Source organism: Erinaceus europaeus, chromosome 2 (genome assembly GCF_950295315.1).
Source record: "Erinaceus europaeus chromosome 2, mEriEur2.1, whole genome shotgun sequence".
NCBI lineage: Eukaryota > Metazoa > Chordata > Mammalia > Eulipotyphla > Erinaceidae > Erinaceus > Erinaceus europaeus.
The window spans coordinates 202,098,553-202,120,032 of NC_080163.1; the positions used below are offsets into that span (position 1 = coordinate 202,098,553).

At 43.6% G+C, this 21,480-nt stretch overlaps 1 long non-coding RNA gene across 1 annotated transcript in view; it reads left to right on the forward strand.

Annotated features, from left to right (window-relative positions):
- Positions 1 to 1,767: 1,767 nt before the first annotated feature.
- LOC132536869 (uncharacterized) overlaps positions 1,768 to 21,480 on the forward strand; it is a 125,046-nt gene continuing 105,333 nt past the window's right edge. The window contains exons 1-2 of the long non-coding RNA XR_009548417.1: positions 1,768 to 1,955; positions 7,710 to 7,782. This is a non-coding gene — a long non-coding RNA (uncharacterized LOC132536869). The remainder of the gene's footprint in view (positions 1,956 to 7,709; positions 7,783 to 21,480) is intronic.

A 21,480-nucleotide genomic window follows, 5' to 3' on the forward strand; every position in this document is an offset into this window, starting at 1 on the left:
GGTGTCTCTTAGAAGGGACTAGAAGGCAGGGCCCTAGAAAGATAAAAGCGCAAATGTATTTAAATGTAGATAGTTATAGAAATAATAACCCCAATCTGTGACCTTGGGAGAATCACTGCAGTTTCCAATGCAGGGAATGGGGACACAGGACTCTGGTGGTAGGCACCATGTGAAATTATACCCGTTAGCTCATAATTTTGTAAATCGATCTTAAAACACTAATAAAATTTAAAAAATTAAAAAAATAAAAGATACATGTTTAAAAACAGGAGGTATGTCTCATGACACTCTCCATCTCTCTCTCTCTCTCTCTCTCTCTGGCATTGTCTAATCTCTATGGTAGAAATGGGTGTGGCATTACCCCCAGGCTGGCTTCTTCCGACCCCAACGCAGGATGCAGACAGTGGTGGGGGAAGGAGTCCTCTTTGCAATGAGGAGAAAGTCACAACTGTTCACAACTGTGTACGGAGACCATGGGAGAAATACGGGCTTGCCCAGCCTTTCCTGGGATGGCCTTCCTTGGTGCTGAGTGGGGCCTGGGGTCCCCTCTGGTTAATCCCGTCATTTCAGGAGGTGTAGAAACAAACCAGAAATCTGGAGTTTGCAGCCCAGGATTTAAAATCCACTCCATGTTTCTAGGCCCTGGGCATTTCTCGTGTTCTGTCATTTGATTCCCATGCACAGCACACCTCGCAGGGTGGCAGGGTGGGGAGGATGGTATCTTTCTATGCCACGGGGCAGAGCACATGAAGCCAGGCTTGCGGTGTGAACTGCCACATGGGTCTACATGGAGGGATGTCCTGGGCAAGTCTGTTGCCTGGACCACGGGTAGCACAGCGACTTAAGTGCACATGGCACAAAGTGAAAGGGACCAGCTCAAGGATCCAGGTTCGAGCCCCCGGCTCCCCACTTGCAGGGGGAGGGGGGAGTAGGTTCACAAGTGGTGATGCAGGTGTCTTTCTCTCCCCCTCTGTCTTCCCCTCCTCTCTCCATTTCTCTCGGTCCTATATATAAAAAACAATTAATGGGGGGTCAGGCGATAACCAGCGGGTTGAGCACACATGGCGCAAGGTGCAAGGATCCGTGTAAGGATCTGGGTTCGAGCCCCCGGCTCCCCACTTGCAGGGGAGTTGCTTCACAGGCGGTGAAGCAGATCTGCAGGTGTCTGTCTTTCTCTCCCCCTCTCTGTCTTCCCCTCCTCTCTCCATTTCTCTCTGTCCTATCCAACAACGAAAGACATCATCAACAACAACAATAACCACAACAAGACTACCAGAATAAGAGCAACAAAAGGTGAAAAAAAAATGGCCTCCAGGAGCAGTGGGTTTGTGGCGCAGGCACGAATCCCTGGAGGCAAAAAAAAAAGAAAAATTAATGGTGGGACCAGGTGTTGGAGAAAGACTCAGGGGCCAGGAGGTGGGGCAGGGGAATGAGTTCACCTGTTATCAGGCACAAAAAGCCGAATTCAAGCCCCTGTTCCCCACCTGCAAGGGAGACACTTCTAGAACAGTGAAGCAGGTCTACAGGTGTCTGTCTGTCTCTCTGCTTCTCTAGCTCCACCCTTCCTCTCAATTTCTCTCTGTCAGACAGACTGTTAAGGGTCTGCTTAGGGAAGCCAAACCCCGCCTACACACGCACCACGTTGCTATCCACGATGAGAAATGGCCCAACGCACCAGAGCCACCCCCTACTTAATTGCCAGGGCCATAAAACCCAGATGTGAACAATTGGAGACAAAAGACTCACACGGGAGCAGGGCGGCTCAGGGCCCAAGCTTTCCCAGGAGGAACCATAAAACCTGGGAGACCCAGAAGCTAGAGAGGCCCTGCCTTGCCTTTGCAAGCCGCACCTGTCACCACACCCATTTCCTGGTGTCTCCTGTCCCTCCACACCATCACCTGTTCTGCGTTCTCCTGAAGAGGAAGAGGCCGGCCTGGGTCCCCCTCACACACAAGGTGAGGTATTTACACAGGGTCTGGATTCAAGAACCAGAGGGCCTGCCTGGGGAGTAATATTTGAGGGTCTGTCCTCTCTCCTCAGCCGTTCAAATCCATCCCATATGCAAATGACTACCTTCATAAATTATTTAAAAATCTCCGCGTCTTGCTCGGGGGGCCATAAATCACCACAGGTTCTCCTGAGGGGGATTTGGCCGGAGGCCTGTTTCGTCTTCATTCCTTGTCAGGTCGACGAAGGCAGTCATTAGGGGGTCTCTGAAAAATGTTAATGATGATGGATGTTCCAGTTTAGATAATTGCAAATTAGGAAAACTGAAACTTGACACAAGTGGGTGGAAATATATTTGGTCACTGGGTAGAACGTCACGTAGCTTCTGAAAATAGAATCTGAGCATTTGTATTTTCACAGCTAAGTGTGCAAAATATATTCAGTAAGAAAAAATAGCTGGCTAGGTAACCTTATTATTATTATTATTTAAACATATCCCCCATCCACATGCATGGAAGGCAAAGTGAGAACTGAATATTCTATGGTAAAATGTTCATTGTTTTGGGTGCCAGGCGGTGACATGCCTGGTTAAGCGCACACACTACAGTGTGCAAGGACCTGGGTTCAAGCCCCTGGTCCTCACCTGCAGGGGGAGAGCTTCAGGAGTGGTGAAGCAGGGCTGCAGGTGTCTCTCTGTTTCCTCTCTATCTTCCCTCCCCTTTTAGTTTCGCTCTTTCCCTATCCAATAATAAATGAATATTTAAAGCAAAGGAATATGGACTATTCTCCAAACATTTATCCACTTTGAGACTGTAGCTAAAAATAAATTCATACAATATATTCACACTGATTTTTTTTTGTGGATATCATCATTAATTCTTATTTTCTGTGATTGACACACTCCAACGCTCCTATCCCATTTTCGTTTTACCAAAAATCACACCTCTTGCCACTTTAAAAAAAAAAAATCTATCCAAAGTATTATAATAGGGCAGGAAATTGGTGTCTGGAATTTCTTTCTGAGGCAACCATACCGATTTCCCTTTGGAATGTCTGTATTTAAAACTTGTAAATTATTCTCAATTATTCTCTTTTTTTTTCCTTTTTCTATACAGCCAAGCTTCATTTCCCTTTCTAAATTCTGTGTATTTTTAGACTTACTATTCTCAGGGGCTGGGTGGTGGGGTACTTGGTTAAGAGCACATATTAGAATATGCAAGGACCCGGGTTCAAGTCCTCACCTGCAAAGGGAAAACTTAATGTGTGGTGAAGCAGAACTGTCTTGGTCTCTGCCCTCTCTTTCTTCTCCTCCCCCTCTCAGTTTCTCTGTCTCTATCCAATAAATTGATTAACTAGATACTTAATTAAAAACACTTTCAACTTCTTAGACTTTTTCTGTCAAGCCAATCCTGTTGAGGATACTTTATCACCTTCTTTGAGGCAGCTGACTTTGTGGCTTTAGTGTAAATGCATCGCAAGAAGCTTTTTTGTTGGGAGAGAGAGCAGGCGAGTGTGTGTTAATAGGAGGAAGATGACATAAGCCTTCTGGTCATGGGCAAAATTTGTGCCCAAATTAACTCCCCAGTTTGAGAATCCATTCTTGTTAACTTATGTGCTGTAGCTGGGCTCTGGGCTGAGTGACTAAGACTCACCAGCCAACTTAGCCAAGTCCAGATTCTGTGTGGGGATTATCAGCCCTCAGATCATTAGAACTGAGAGAGAAGAAGCAACGGATCCATGAAAGGCAAGGCAGAGCTGAAGGAAACCCTTCCTTCCTGCAAGTCTTCCTTGGGTGAATAAGGAATTAAAGAAGAGAGTTTTCAAGCCAGGGCAATGCAGGACAAAAAAGAAAAAAAAGAGAAAAAAAGAAAGAAAGAAAGAAAAAGAAAATATCACATTGGAGCATCATTTCTTTCTGATGCATCCTGTTCAGACCTGCTCAGTGTCCCCTTGGCTCCATGTCACTCATGTCTCTCCTCTGAATCTTGTTTGCTTTAGACTTATTTATTTAATAGATAAACTGAGAAGGAAGGGGAGGTATAGAGGGAGAGAAAAAAAGAGATACCTGTCACCCTGCTTTACCGCTTGTGAAGCTTCCCCTCTGCAGGTAGAGACCTAGAGGTTTTCTTTTTTAAAAAAATATTTATTCATTCCCTTTTGTTGCTCTTGTTGTAGTTACTATTGTTATTGTTGTCATCATTGTTGGATAGGACAGAGAGAAATGGAGAGAGGAGGGGAAGACAGAGAGGGGGAGAGAAAGACAGACACCTGCAGACCTGCTTCACCGCCTGGGAAGCGACGCCCCTGTAGGCGGGGAGCCGGGGGCTCGAACCAGGATCCTGACGCCGGTCCTTGTGCTTTGCGCCACGTGCGCTTAACCCACAGTGCTACCGCCCAGCTCCCAAGGACCAGGGTCCTTGCTCATGGTACCGTGTACACTCAGCCACCTGGACTGCTGAAGACACAGACAGACATACACACATACAAACACACACAGATACACACAGACACACATACATACAGACTCATAGACGCACACCCAGTGTCCCTCCTCCCTGCCATACCTAAACCACCGTCAAGGCCCTTCCTCAAGTACACACCCCTGGCCTCCACTCCTGAGACTGACCTCTCCCCTCAGCCAGACCCTGTCCCCCAGACCCCCTATTATACGCCATCTTCACAGGCTTTAACTTGTTGGCCTGTTGTCAAAGATTCGGAGCTGTTCTTGCTGCTGGCTGACTGGGGCTCCCTGGCGGCCACGACCCTAGAAGCCTGCTTCACTTCTGTCATCTTTCTGCCTTGGGATTATTAGTCAGGAGGTGGATGGGGGCCAGAGGCCAGGAATCTCGTCCGAGGGAATGGCTCGTTGCCTGCACACCCCCCACATCTGGAAAACAGAAAAATCACCCTCCCTCTCAGAGTCCTGCTTATCCCTGACCTAGAGTGATTGTCTGCTGGCTACACTGAGTCCCTGAAGAGGGAATAGGGGCCAAGGGGGGGACTAGGCCCATCACTGAGCAGCACGTCAGGTGTGTGTCATGTCCACCTGAGAGACAGAGCTCCGTGAGAGTCCAGACTGACCACAAGAGCAGTGCCTTCCCCCCCGCCCCCGACTCATGAGCACCCCAGGCCTCTGTGGATCCAGCTGGGTCCCTGAAAACACAGGTCCTGGTGAGTGGTGAGCCAACTGATAAACTTATCTGCAGGTCTGGTCTGCCATGTGTCACGGGGACCCAGGTCCCAGGCGGCCCTTCTCACCTGCCTTCATTTCTTGGGCCTCATGTTCCTTCTCTCTTGGAAAGATAAAACCCTGGTTATCTATGCCCCATTCTAGGGATGTTGGAACACAGGCTGAATCTGCCAGCTGTTAAAGAGACCTTCTTGGGGAGCCCTGTGGTGGCGCAGTGGGTTAAGTGCATGAGTTGCGAAGCACAAGGACTGGCGTAAGGATCCCGGTTCGAGCCCCCGGCTCCCCACCTGCAGGGGAGTCGCTTCACAGGCGGTGAAGCAGGTCTGCAGGTGTCTATCTTTCTCTCCCCCCTCTCTGTCTTCCCCTCCTCTCTCCATTTCTCTCTGTCCTATCCAACAATGACCACAACAGTAATAAGAACAACAATGACAATAAGCAACAAGAGCAACAAAAGGGAAAGGGAAAAAAAGTTAAAAAAACAAAAGAGTTCACCTGAGGACTTGCAAAATAGCTGCTTTGCCATGTTCATGACAGTAGTTTGAGCCTATATCTCATGAACCTTCAGTGCTGTAGTCTCTCTCTCTCTCCCTCCTCTCTCCTCTCTCTCCCTTCTCTCTCTCCTCTCTCCTCTCTCTCTCCCTCCTCTCTCCTCTCTCTCCCTTCTCTCTCTCCCCCTTCTCTCTCCTCTCTCTCCCCCTCTCTCTCCTCTCTCTCTCTCTCCTCTCTCTCTCTCCCTGCCTCAATGTCTCTGATATATATATATATATGGAGAGAGAGAGAGAGAGAGAGAGAGAGGGAGAGAGGGAGAGAGGGAGAGAGAGAGATCTTCTTTACCCCATTGCCTGGTTTTGGCCCCTGCGCCATATAGGAGATGGCTGTATAGGTGATGCATCTTCTTCCAGGTGTAGCCCTAAGAGCAGAATCCAGGTCTGCTGGAACCCCGCTAGTATAATTCCCACTTCCCAGCTACCTACCTCTCATTCCTCAGAAACATGGACAAGTGAACAGCTGACAGTTCTAACAGTGGAGCAGCACTGCAGTCTGAATATTTACTACGATTTCTCCACCTTCTCATCCACAAACGGGCCTCAGGCTGCTTCTATGTCTTCACTTTCGTGAGAAGTAATAACACTGCCTTGAACATAAGGACACACATCATTTTTTTCGACTCAACATTTTCACAGTCTTTGGAGAAATACCCAGGAGTGGTATTGCCAGAACACACAATAATTCCATTTTCAGTTTTAGTTAGTTTTTTTTTTACTCATTTTATTTTTTATATCATTTCCATAAAGGTTACCCCAGCTGTCACTCCTGCCAACAGCATGGGTAGATTTCTTTTTCTTCATGCACCCGTCACAGTTTTCCTTCTTGACATGTAGCTTTTTTTTTTTTCTTTTTTGCCTCCAGGGTTGTTGCTGGGGCTTGGTACCTGCACTACAAACCCACTGCTCCTGGAAACCATTTTTCCCATTATGATACCCTTGTTGTTGTCGTCACTGTTGCTATTATTGTTATTGTTGGATAGGACAGAGAGAAATTGAGAGATAAGGAGAAGATAGAGAGAGGGAGAGAAAGACACCTGCAGACCTGCCTCACACTTGTGAAGCGACCCCCCCCCCTTCTTGGGGGAATCTTTACTCTGGTCCTTGCACTTTGTGCCATGTGCACTTAACCTGCTGCGCTACCACCCAGCTCCCTGACATGCAGCTGTTTGCTTTCTTTCCTGAGAAGACTTTCCCACGAGATCATTCCTATTTTATCTAGGTATGTCATTTAGGTATGTCATTCCTACTCTGTCAAAATATCTCTTCTTGTGACTTATTCTTTATAAGCGTAAAGAAGTTCAAAGGGTTAATTTGTCCTTTCTAGTGACAAAATGTTTATCGGAACAAGATCTTTCTCACATAATAGCAAGTCTTGTCATATGGTCAGCGTGTGGTACATGGGTTAAGGGCACATTGTTAACCCAAGAGGCATGTCTCTATTTGCTTCCTCCATCTCCAGAAGAATGAGAAAGCAAAGCAAAAACAATTATTATCTATACATATGTGACAAGATGATGAAGATATTCACACTGGAAAAACACTTGCACGAAATGTAAGAAATAGTCTGCCTCGAATCTTGACTGAGTTTCACTAAAAATCTCTTTTTTTTTCTGACAATTTCTCATGAGAGAAACAGACCCCTTTTTATGAACAGCATGTCAGTAATTAGCATTTCATTAAAATGAGAACTGAATTTGAAATTAGTGACTTTAAATAAACCAGGAAAAAGCCCACGCTGTTGACTGCTGTTAGTGGAAACAGTGACATAGAAAATGCAGTTTTGATGAACTCCAAATTGTTCACTAGACGCCATGTGGATGGTAGATTGGATAACAGAAATCAAATCACAAGGTATGGCAGTATAACAGTTTAGGGCAGGAGCTAGAGGCATAGCGCATCTGGTAGGGTACATACCTTTCCATGCGCACAGCCCAGGTGTGTGGTTCCAGATATTACACTCAGGCACCACGCCGCTGGGGGACAGGTTTGGTGCTGTGGTGTTACTCTGTCTGTCTCTGTTTCAGATGTAAAGAGTGAGCCAGGAAGCAGTGAAACTGTTTAACCTCAAGCCTCAGCTGATCAAAAACACCATTTAGGGTAAGAGATGATTAAATATTATGTTTTGCATATTTTGCCCACATAAGAAGAGATTCTAAAGTTGCTGTGTCATTGAATTAACAGTACAAATGAACACTGAGAATTATTAATTCAGGTAGAATAATTTGAAATCCTGTACATGTACAGTATCTATAGGCTGCAAAAGTGTCATTCTGGTCTTAAGGAACTTCTACTTTCTACTGTCACAGAGTTTATTGTATACAAAAAACAAAAAGGCATTAGGTGTGTAATCACATGACTTTAGACATGAAAAAGGGGGTTTTATTTGACTCCATATTTTAACTATTTCATATCGGCCAAGATATTTTGAATTGATTTCCTTAGAGCAGAAATAAGATTTAGAGATAAAAAAGAAAGGCATTTCCTCACTCCACATGCCTTTTTTTTTTTTTCCCTTGTATTGCAAGGTCTTTAAACATCAATCTGAAAAAAACAAAACAAAAAAGGTTTTCATTATAGGAATGGTAGGTAAGTAAAGATTGTTAGATGGACACAAAATCAAGATGTATAAAGATCATCTCTGGGGAGTCGGGCGGTAGTGCATCAGGTTACGTGCAGGCGGTGCAAAGCACAAGGACCTGTGGAAGGATTCCAGTTGGAGACCCCGGCTCCCCACCTGCAGGGGAGTCGCTTCACAAGCAGGTCTGCAGGTGTCTGTCTTTCTCTCTCCCCCTCTCTGTCTTCCCCTCCTCTCTCCATTTCTCTCTGTCCTATCCAATAACGAACAACATCAAAAATAGCAATAGTAACTACAACAATAAAACAAGGGCAACAAAAGGGAATAAATAAATATTTTTAAAAAGATTATCTGAACCCTTACACAATAGAGCTAGGACAGAGGATATAATATCATGTTAAAGATGTGGGAAGTTGATGTGATCTGGGAGGTGGCACAGTGGATAAAGCATCAGACTCTCAAGCAAGAGGTCCTGAGTTCAATCTTTGGTCGCACATGTACCAGAGTGATGTCTGGCTCTTTCTCTCTCCTCCTATCTTTCTCATTAATAAATAAATAAAATATTTTTTAAAAAACATGTGGGAAGCTGAAAAGAAAAATTTGAACCAGCATATGATATGCACATTGTTGAATGAATGAAAAAAGATTCTCTGGGTATGAAAAACATCAAATAGGAGAAAAACATATTAAAATATTTCTAAAACTTTCCAGTAGACTTATGTATTAATGTTCATGCTGGAAAGACTTTGTATGGGATTACAGAATGATACTGAAAATGGTAAATAAAACAAAACTCTGAATTTTTAAATATAACTTATTCAGATAGAACATAATTTTTATTTCTTTATTGGGGAATTAATGTTTTACATTTGACAGTAAATACAGTAGTTTGTACATGCATAACATTTCCCAGTTTTCCCTATAACAATACAGCCCCCACTAGGTCCTCTGTCATCCTTCTTGGACCTGTATTCTCCCACACACCCCAGAGCCTTTTACTTTGGGCAATACACCAACTCCAGTTCAGGTTCTACTTGTGTTTCTGTTTTCTCTTCTGATCTTGTTTTTCAACTTCTGCCTGAGAGTGAGATTATCCCATATTCATCCTTCTGTTTCTGACTTATTTCACTTAACATGAATTTTTCAAGCTCCATCCAAGACTGGCTGAAAATGGTGAAGTCACCATTTTTTATAGCTGAGTAGTATTCCATTGTGTATACAGACCACAACTTGCTCAGCCACTCATCTGTTGTTGGACACCTGGGTTTCTTCCAGGTTTTGGCTATTACAAATTGTGCTGCCAAGAACATATGTGCACACAGATCTTTTTGGATGGATGTGTTGGGTTCCTTAGGATCTATCCCCAGGAGAGGAAGTGCAGGGTCATAGGGTAGGTCCATTTCTAGCCTTCTGAGAGTTCTCCAGACTGTTCTCCACAGAGGCTAGACCTATTTCCACTCCTACCAGCAATGCAGGAGGGTTCCTTTGACCCCACACCCTCTCCAGCATTTGCTGCTGTTACCTTTTCTGATGTCTGACATTCTCACAGGAGTGAAATGGTATCTCATTGTTGTCTTTATTTGCATTTCTCTGACAATCAGAGACTTGGAGCATTTTTTCATATGTTTTTCGGCCTTTTGGATCTCTTCTGTGGTGAATATTCTGTCCAAGTCCTCCCCCCATTTTGGGATGGGGTTATTTGTTTTCTTGTGGTTGAGTTTGGCAAGCTCATCAAAACACACACAACATGAATTCAAAAAGATTTCTGTAGCCCTATGTGCATAGAAATATTACTCACAGTAGCCAAATATGAAATTACCCTTCATGCTTTAGTCAGATAACTGTTTAAAGAAGCTGTAGTTTATATACTCAGTGGAATACTACTGGGCTGTTAAAAAGATGACATTGTGTCTTTCGGGGTAAAATAGAAGGCATTCTTATTGAAATGAGTGACATTATTGATTAAGTAAATGTTAATTTGATAATTCCACTCATCTGTGGAATATAGAAAATCAAAACTTGCGAAAATAAGTAATAAACTGACTCTTTGGATCTGTGAAAACAATAGCAGTTAATGGAAAAATTGCGGAGGGGCTATGGGAAGGACAGATAGAGGAACCTTTTTGGCGTGATGCTGTTAGAAGTCTGGCAGTGTAAGCAGTGAGCTGTCTGCACATAGAAAGGTGTAAAACCACACCCCTGTGTACTCCCAGAGGCACAAATGGCGGGGGGGAGACGACTTGAGGATTCTGAACCCCTATTCCACCAGTCACCAGGAACCTTGTTTTTATACCATCGCTGAATAGAGGGAAGTGAATCTGGGAAACACCAGAGAAATCCAGGTACAGTTTTTCTTCTCTGAGAGAAAAGAGAAAAAAAGGAAGGATGCTCAGAATTAGTGATATGAATATATGTGATATATATATATTCAGCCCATATCTGTGACCTTGGGGAGAACTACTGCAGTTTCCAATGGAGGGGATGGGGACACAGAACGCTGGTGGTGCAAAGAGCATGGGGTCATAGCTCTATTATCTTATAAATTTGTTGATTAATAATACATCGTCAACAAAAAATTAAACCGTCTACAAACCGAAATTTTTATACTTTAAACTGGTACAACATGAGTTAAGTTGAGTTAGTTGGGGGAGACAATGATTAGTTAAAGGTCCCAAGATATTCTGAGCCTTGACTTTCTACTAATGACTGGTTAGTGTCTCCATTTAAAAAAATGTTTGTCATTAATTCCCTAATAAAGCAATCTAAAAAAAAAATGTTTGTGTCCATTCAGAAATAGCAATAGATTTAAGTGTGACTTCGAAAGGAAGAGAAGGGAGGACCATAGGAAAAAAATGGGCAAAAAATATAAATAGATAGATAGACACATTGTTGTAGAAATTGTAGTCAAAGCTTATCTGTGACCTTGGGAGAACCACTGCAGTTCCCAATGGAGAGAATGGGGACACAGAACTCTGGTGGTGGGAACGGTGTGGAATTATACCCTTGTTATTTTATAATTTTGTAATATTAAATTACTACTACTAATAATAATAATTATAACAAAGAATATGCACTCCGGTATTCACATTATAATGGATTTTAAAATAATATAATGCACTCCAGTTGATTAAAAAAAAATGTTTGTGACCAGCAGACAATCTTTGTAGGCGGTGGCATTTTCTGTGATGTGTCTTTGAGCTCCAAGGCTGATTTTTCTGCTGTCAGTTTTGCATGAGGAACTTAGACTGAGGACAATTGACGTTTATGTAGAATCTTAGGTTCCCCTAAATCATGCTTAAGGGCTTTATTTGATTTATTTGATCTTTGCATCTCAGTCACTCAGCAAATATTTACTGGCTTCCTTCCCTGTCATAAGCACAAGATTTGAGCCCAGAGGAGGAATTCCAAACAAGGGCCCATATAACCCCATCTTAACCCTTCGTCACCATAGCAACCGATGAGGCTAAGCCTGACACCTAGTGGACAGATAAGGATATTGCAACTCTAGGAAAACACAGGACTGGTCAAAAATGACACTTTTGAACACAGAGGCCAAGAGACTTGAGGGCAGATCAATATATGCCTTTTTCATTCTTATTTTAACTCAAGACAACACCTGGCACTGCCTGTAAGAGGGCATGCAGAGATTTTGAGATTTCCAGATCATTCCTAGTGGTTCTGAAGGACCTCGGGCCTCTCTGGTAACATGAGGTGGGGAGACACTGTGCACCCCTGCTGCTTCCAGGACACTCAGAAGGTGGGGGCGAGGCTGTTTCTAGGCGCTAGGTTGCTTTCTCTGTAACTTACCTTCTAAAGGTGGATCTTGAAGCCACCATGACTCCTTCAAATAGAGATACACCCTCACACGGGTCTGTTGTTATGTTCTTGGTGTTGCTTTAGTCATTGTAATTTTTAAAAATATTTTATTTTATTTCATTTTTTTTCTCTTGCTTTTTTAAATTATTTTTTTTAATTAATTTTAAAAAGGAGACATTAACAAAACCATAGGATAGGAGGGGTACAACTCCACACAATTCCCACCACCAGAACTCCGTATCCCATCCCCTCCCCTGACAGCTTCCCTATTCTTTATCCCTCTGGGAGCATGGACCCAGGGTCATTGTGGGATACAGAAGGTGGAAGGTCTGGCTTCTGTAATTGCTTCCCCGCTGAACATGGGTGTTGACAGGTGGATCCATACTCCCAGCCTGTCTCTCTCTTTCCCTACTGGGGCAGGGAGGGCTCTGGGGAATCTGAGCTCCAGGACATATTGGTGGGGTTGTCTGTCCAGGGAAGTCTGGTCACATCCTGCTAGCATCTGAAACCTGGGGGCTGAAAAAGAGAGTTAACATACAGAGCCAAGCAAATTGTTGACCAATCATGGACCTAAAGGCTGGAGTAGTGCAGATGAAGAGTTGGGAGATACTCCATTTTGTAGATAGCTAGTAGGCATACTTTAGTTATATTCCAAAGAGCCTGTGGCTACACTAGTTTTTTTTTCCTAAGCCTGAAATCTGATATGCAGGTGGATCCAAGTTATTGTCTGGCAAGATGATATCATGGCTGGAAAAGGGACAGAAAGCTGAATCAGGGAAGAGAGTAGCTCCCTAATATGGGAAAGGGGTATAAATATTGCTGACTGTGAACCCCATTGATTTGATTTGGTCTGGGGCCCATATTCAAAATATTTTATTTTAATGAAAGTGGGCTAGAGCTTGAGCTGGAGATTGGATGGAGATGGGGATGGGGTTGGAGATGGAGATAGATGGAGGTGGGAATGGGCTTGAGGATGGAGATGAGGATGGGGATGTGGGTGAAGATGGGGATGGGGATGGGGATGGGGGTGGGGGTGGGGGTGGGGGTGGGGTTGGGGATGGAGATGGAGATGGAGATGAGATGGGGATGGAGATGGGGATAGAGATGGGGATGGAGATGGGGATGGGGATGGGGATGGGGATGGGGATGGGGATGGGGATGGAGATGGGGATGGGGGTGGAGATGGGGATAGAGATGAGATGGGGATGGAGATGGAGATAGAGATGGGGATGGAGATGGGGATGGGGGTGGAGATGGGGATGAGGATGGGGATGGGGGTGGGGGTGGAGTGGGGATGGGAATGGAGATGGGGGTGGGAATGGCTATGGGGATGGGGATGGGGATGGGGATAGAGATGGGGACAGGGATGGGAATGGGGAAGGGGTTGGGGATGGGGAAGGGGATGGGGGTGGAGATGGAGATGGGGATGGGGGTGGGGGTGGGGATGGGAATGGAGATGGGGGTGGGAATTGGGATGGGGATGGAGATGGGGATGGGGATGGGAATGGGATGGGGATGGGGGTGTGGATGGGGATGTGGCTGGGGATGGGGAAGGGGATGGGTGGGGATGGGAATAGAGATGGGGATGGGGATGGAGGTGGGGATGGAGATGGATTGGGGATGGGATGGAGATGGGGATGGGAATGGAGATGGGGATGTATTGGGGATGGGGATGGGGATGGATTGCTGATGGGGATGGGGATGGATTGGGGATGGGGATGGGGATGGAGATGGAGATGGGGTGGGAATGGAAATTTGATGGGGATGTGGATGGAGATGGGGTGTGGTGGGGATGGAGTCGGGGATGGGGATGAGTTGGGGATGCAGACCAGAGTACTTCTCATCTCTGGTTTATGGTAATTACAGGGGATTGAACCTGGGACCTCTCTGAGGTTCTGGTGTGAAAGGCTGGTGCATACATCCCTGTACACTATTTCCTTGACCTAGCCAGTCATTGTCCTATTTTTTCCCCCAGAAGACTTTATTTCTTCTCTAATTTGTTGAATGTAATTTCCTTAGAGCTGTGAAGGAAATTGTTCACACATCTCCCAATGAGGTGATGTGGAGGTGGTTTGGAGAGTTTTCTTTCACAAAAGGACAAAATGAATTCCAAGGTAGCCTGAGCAGTGGTATCTGGCCAGGCAGCATTCTCTGCAACTCAGGTGAGCTTCACACCAAGATTAAGAAGCATTATGGCAATTACGTGAAACAAGACAGCAGTTCCCACTTTTAAACTCTCCATTTGTAGCACTGAGATGACATCCTTTCATGTTGTTTGGTGCTGGACTCTGACCTGGGTAAAGAATCATATCTCCACTGCACAGACAAGCGGAGACTTGGTGGGAAAACTCCACTCTAGTTCTGAAAATGAAGGAGCATCATATTTCTCTCCTTATCCCCCCCCAAAAAAAATAGGTCGTATTATCTGGTTTCCCACACAACTGTAGCATTCTTGCACAAAGACAGAGGAAAAGAGAGGGAAGAAGCTTCTAGAATGGTATTGCCAGTGAACCTGCTAATGACTTCTCCACAAGTCTACTCTGGATGTGTTTACTTCCGGAACAGTAGTCAGAGAAATGGTCTACAGAGGAGAGAGAAGGAGGAGAGGAGAGGGATAGGGAGAGGGAGAGGGAGAAAGGAGGGGAGGGGAGGAGAGGAGAGGAGAGAAGAAGGGGAGGGGGAGGGAGAGAGGAGAGGAGAGGAGAGGAGAGGGGAGGAGGAGAGGAGGGGAGGAGGAGAGGAGAGGAGAGGAGAGGAGAGGAGAGGAGAGGCGAGAGAGGACACCTTAGATTAACAGTGTGCAATCAATATCATTGGAAAAGTGCTTAGAATTGAAAGTGAAATCAAGAATCATAATCTCTGTAAATTTGAACATGATGCCGTCAAAGATTGTTATGACATGTGAGGCCATTCAGTCATGTGCTGCAGCATTTAAAGTTCTCTGCTCTGAAGTTGTGGATAAACCTAGGAGAGGGAGTGAGGACAAGGACAAGAGGGAGAGGGACAAGAGACGCAAGAGAAATGAGACAAGTCAAGATTCTGATCAAGTCTGTTTATTAGCACCAAAGGTGCTGTTTTTAAGGCTGGGGCAGGGGGGGAGTTAGCAGTTGGGGACTGTTGATTGAAGTGGTGTGTTGTCATGATGATCATCCTTTATCTGTTAGGTCCTGGGTGATTCATGGGGAAGTGGAGTTGGGAGACAGAAACTTATCTTTTTGGCAAGGCCTTCTGTGAACAGAGACTCTGTGGTCATGCCGATAGCAACCTTGAGGGCATATGTGGCTCCCCACATGAAGTTTTCCCTTTTTGTTCTTTATGTGGTTCAATTTCTTTGTAATTTCTTTTTTTCTTTTCTTTTTTTTTTTTTTGCCTCCAGGGTTATTGCTGGGACTGGTGCCTGCACCATGAATCCACCATTCCTGGAGACCATTTACCCCCACCCCCGCTTTTGTTGCCCTTGTTGTTGTAGCATTGTTGTGGTTATTATTATTGTTGATGATGTCTTTCGTTGTTGGATAGGACAGAGAGAAATGGAGAGAGGAGGGGAAGACAGAGAGGAGGAGAGAAAGACAGACACCTGCAGACCTGCTTCACCGCCTGTGAAGCGACTCCCCTGCAGGTGGTGAGCCGGGGGCTCGAACTGGGATCCTTTTGCCAGTCCTTGGGCTTTGCACCACATGCACATGACCCGCTGCGCTACTGCCTGACCCCCTTGTAATTTCTATTAATTATCTTCATATTCTTGTCTTCTTCAAGACCACTGATGGACCTGGCAATGTTATTTTCATAACTCTACGTTTTATTTTGCATTTCTGCCATTTCCATTTGTCTGTCTTCTCTTTGTTTCCCTTTTCCTGTTTCTACCTTTCCCTATCAAAATAGGGAGCCATGAGTCTTTAAACTCAGTCCATCAGCATTCAGCTACAACACATGTAGGTCCCAGGAGAAGCCAAAACTGGGAATGGCCACCCATGAAAGGGCGTGTGGGGGGAGAACTTCCACCAGACACTTGTTTAAGGAATCTCTCATACCCGCAACCCTTTCCGAGTTTACAATCAGACTATGCTATACCTCGGCTGTCTGCTAATTATGTACCTAGCCCATGATTCCTTTCACTTACAGTCAGTAACAGAGCATTCCCAACGCGTGTACACGCAGTTTCCCCTGTGGGCACCACCCCAGGGCCCTCTGTGTTCTCAGGAGAGCTACCATTAGCTCACTATTCATTTGTTCTTCTCTTTGGGGTTCTTCTCACCCAGCTCTTAGTCCCATCAACTTGCTAATCAGCACTGGCTCCAAGGTGTTCTCCTGTCTTCTTCCTCACTGTAACTCTGGACGGCAGTTAGTGGTTATTTGCTGTGATGGCATTTATGTTTTCATGATGGTTTAAAATGCCAGCCAGGGAAGGAGACAGGTGATTGGCTTGGTGCGATGAAACTGGACGTTTAAAACTGGAAGAGTCTCTCCTCCTTTTCCACCTGCTTGAGACTGGGTTCACCTGTCTGGGCCCCCCTAAGCAGCCCACGCCCACATCTGTAGGTGGGGATTGATGGATCAGGAAGAGACATAGTCTGGGGAGTCAGGCGGTAGCGCAGCGGGTTAGACTCACATGGTGCGAAGCACAAGGACCAGCATGAGGATCCTGGTTCGAGCCCCCGGCTCCCCACCTGCAGGCAGTGAAGCAGGTCTGCAGGTGTCTGTCTTTCTCTCCTCCTCTCTGTCTTTCCCTCCTCTCTCCATTTATCTCTGTCCTATCCAGCAATGACAACATCAATCACAACAACAATAATAACTACAACAATAAAACAACAAGGGCAACAAAAGGGAATAAATAAATAAAATTTAAAAAAGAGACATAGTCCCTCTCTCTGATTGATTTGGTACAAGCCTCTGCCTGACAGAAGCAATGATGATGTGTTCTCTCCCTTTCTCTCTCTCTCTCTCTCTCTCTCTCTCTCTCTTTCCCTCTCCCTCTCCCTCCCTCTCTCTCCCCCCTTCCCCTCCCCCCCTCTTTCCCTTTCCTCCTCCCTCTGGAAGTCCTTTGAAGCAACTCCGAGTACACCAGCCTTGGCCCTTCACCAGTTCCAGAGTTAAAGCTGTGCTTTGTGGACTCTCTCTGAAGTTTCCCGTCTCTGACACCTTAAAGACAAGTTTGGGGCCAAGAGTCTTGTTTTCCTTTCAAGAGCCATTATTAAATCATTTTAAAGTCAAAGCTAGAGAGAGTGGGGCAATGGGTGGAAGGCAGCTGGAAGAGTCAGTGTCCACCACTGCACATCTGTAGCTGGGCTGTCGCCATTGCTGCTGGTAACTAACCATCAGCATCAAATCTGAACTGTGGAGCTGGGGTCCGCTCCTTCTTGACACTGTTTGATGCTGCCTGTTATAAGTCAGTCTATCGATGTGAAGAGTGTAGAAATAGCACAAGCCGATAGTATCTGGAAGAGGGATGAGCTGTCAGAGAAAACGACAAGTTATTCCATTGGAATAACTTGAATAAGGACTCCTATTGAAAGATGCATGCTAATTGTCCAAAATGTGTTTTGAATTGGGAAAGTACGGCTCCCCCCTTTTAGGACTTGAATGAAAATGCCTTGGTTTTTGCTATCACCTTTATTTATTTATTGGATAGAGACAGCCAGAAATCAAGAGGAAAGAGGGGTGATGGAGAGGGGGAGAGAGACAGAGGCCTACAATACTGCTTCGCCACTCATAAAGCTTTTCCCCTGCAGGTGGGGACTGGGGGCTCGAACCCAGGTCCTTGTGCATTGTAGCATGTGTGTTCAAACAGGTGCACCACCACTGGGCCCTGACACATGTATTGACCAAACACAAATAGCTGTACATAAATGCCAACATGAGCTATAAACTTTAATTGATGGATATGTACCAGTAATAATTCATCAATTGTAGCATGCATATCCCCTAATAAAAGAGAAAAATGTAGGTGGGGTGAAGAGCGCGAGGTGGAAGTCCTCGTGCTTTACCTTATGTTCAGTTATTCTGGAAACCTGCCACACGAAATGTTTTTTTACAAAACGTCACAATCTATAATCATAGTGAATTCTATTAAACATATAATAGTCTTAGAGTTGCTATATGTTTAAAAATGCTTTGTATAGTTAGTAAAACCATTTTTATTTTTCAGATATGTGGCATATTTGTCTAATTACCTTCATGAATTTTAACTATTTAAAAACTATTGGAAGAATTAAAAGAAAATTACTATCATGGATTTCTGTTTAACTTGTAATGTTCAGTTTACTTTCTTCATTATGGGCATGGCGGTATCATCAATTTATTTTGTCAAATAGAATATTTGAAATAATATTGAATGTATGCAGTCTTTGAAAAGGCAGTTTAAAATGCATAAGGAATGTAATTCATAAGTTTATAGCTGGCTCTTGTGGTGTTAAGAGTCCTGTATAGCATTGCCTTGTCATGTTAAGAGTCCTGGATAGCATTGCCTTGTCATGTTAAGAGTCCTGGATAGCATTGCCTTGTCACGTTAAGAGTCCTGTATAGCATTGCTTTGTCATGTGTTCACAATAGCAAGATTTTGTTTGCTTTTGGTTGTCATCAGGGATTCACCACTCAAGCTGACTTGACCAGAGAGGAGTTGCGGGGTCAGGGAGACAGCAGAGCAGAAAAGCTTCTCTCACACCATGGGAGCTGGGCTCTAACCTGGTTTGCACGCATGTGAAATTCAGTAAAATACATTTCACTTGAACCTCATGAATAAAGTATACCACAAAGACACTTTTTAAAAACACGAAATTCTGAATGTAAATAGAATGTAAAAACCCCAAATGTAAACAGGATAAAAGACCTCTTCTAAGATGGAAATATCAGTGAGGAAACTAATCCATATCTGCTTCCAAACAGATCCATTTAACATAACATGAACATTTAACTGTAAATACATTGAGAAAGTGAAATGAAAAATAAAGCATTGGGTGCAGCATTAATGTCAAAAAAGTAAAACTGATGATTGTAAACACTCTTAGGACTGGGCAACATGTATGGTTGAAATGCCTGTACATGTTTAGCTTATTAAATTATGAAATAAATTTATTATAAACACAAGATGAAATTGCACTAAGTCTCACATAGGTAAACATGCAAATATCATTATATTAGTGTGCATACACACACACACACACACACACACACATATATGATCTTCCTGTAAGTTGAACTCTGATTTGTGAAAGTCTAGAATATTTACTCTTGTCGGTTTGGGAAAGATACAAGAATAAAGACTAGAAAACAACATTTCTTGAAAAAATAGAAACTATTTTGCTTAGCTAGAACCAGGAATATCCATTTCAGACAACACATGGGATATTAGGGCATAATAAGTCAATTTATTTAATTTTTTCATATGGCATACCTTGTCTCCTATAAGCAATAAACCTTCAGTTCCTATGGATTAAACTGATCGATTTTACATTTGTTAGAATTTCTTTCAAAATTCTCAGATACAGAAATAGCACAAGCTACATCTACATTCACAATGAGATAAAATTTGAAAACAAGAGTTAAAAGAATTTTAAAAAATGAAATATTTATCCATTTGGAAATTTAATGACACTTTCTTAAATAGCCTTGAATCATGGGAAAATAAAAAAAATTCAATTTCAGACTAGATACTTTAACTGTCCTACAAGTTATGGGACCCAACCCAAGAGGGAAAAATAAATGTAGCCTTAAATGCTCTTAGAAATAATCAAGAAAGAATGAAAACAAATTGAACATTCAATTTAAGAAATTAGTCAAAAGCACCCCACCCTAAAAAAAAATCCAAGGTTAAGAACCCATGAGGAAATAATACAAAAAAAAAAAAGAGCAAAAGCTAACAGACAAGGAAACAGAAATCTATCTCATAAACAATGTGTCTGGAATGGCTAAATCTTTGAAAACACAGATCTGCAGGCCTAACTAACATTAGCAAGGGGCAAGGCACATATAAAATATACTTCAAAATGTATTAAAGCAAAGCCAGAAACTTAGAAGTTTTAATCTTCCTTTATGTTTGTCTGGAATGGCCAACACAAAACAAGAAAGGACCAGGCTCCCCAAACCATGAAATACTCTTATCAATCTTATCTCCTCACTCTAGATATCCCGGCTTATGTAGCTTATACACTGATAATTCCTGTCCTTTCTGTCTCTTAACTGTCTTGGGGTTGTTATTTCTGTATGATTATAGAAATACGATAGAAGCTGATGAAGACAAGTTAATATTCTTTCCTGGGAAAGCTCCTATATAAATATGCACATTTGGCCATAATTGATCCTTGATTTCTTATTCTGCCTTTTTAAAGAAAAAATTCCAGTGCTACAGTGCCAGTCCATATAATTTACCTCTTGAACGTGTGGTTTTCACTTGATTTTCAGATATTTAGCAGGTTTTTAAATATTGATATTTATAAAATAAAAGATATCGAAAAGACCATAGGATATGAGGGGTACAATTCCACACAATTCCCACTACCAGAGGTCCGTATCCCATCCCCTCCATTGATAGCTTTCCTATTCTTTATCCCTCTGGGAGTATGGATCCAGGGACATTATGGGATGCAGAAGGTGGAAAGTCTGGTAATTGCTTCCCCGCTGAACATGGGCACTGACAGGTCAATCCATACTCCCACCCTATCTCTATCTTTCCTTAGTGGGGCAGGACTCTGGGGAAGTGGGGTTCCAGGGCACAATGGTGAGGTTCTCTGTCTGGGGAAGTCAGGTAGGCATCATGGTAGCACCTGCAACTTGGTGACCGAAAAAAGCATTAAGATATAAAGCAGAACAGATTGTTTAATAGTCAGGAATGTAAAGGCAAGAATATAGCAGATGAATTTTGAGATCTCATTTTGGAAAAAGATAGTAGGTCTATTATAGTTATATATCCCAAGGGGCCCATGCCTTTAGCAGATTTTTTTTTTTCCTCTTGGGGATGTTAAATTAACTGGAGGCAATTGAAATAAATGATACAGCTTTTGAAAAGGCATGACATCTGCTACTCCTTTTGGTCAAGACTTCTCCTTAAGCATCTATTTTCTCACTAAGTAGAGAGAGGCTACGGAAGCAAAAGAATGTAATGTCTTGGTCACTTTGACTATTTGATTTCATGTTAAACTAAAACCATGTGCTCTCCAAAAATCAAGCACTCAAGGCAGGTGTGAGGCAAAGTCAAATCAAAGGGAAAGTGATGGCTTATGGAATTACTGAGTCTCACTCTCCCTGCTGAACTCTGAGCAGTCTTATACTTGGATCTACCAAATATCTTTCCAACTCCAGTAGTTGGATGGCCTGCTAATTAAAAAATAATGCTTCTGTGGTTAAGCGGTATTCCAACCATGCTGCAGATGAGTATTTTTACCAACAAAGCCAGGATTCCACCGTAGAGC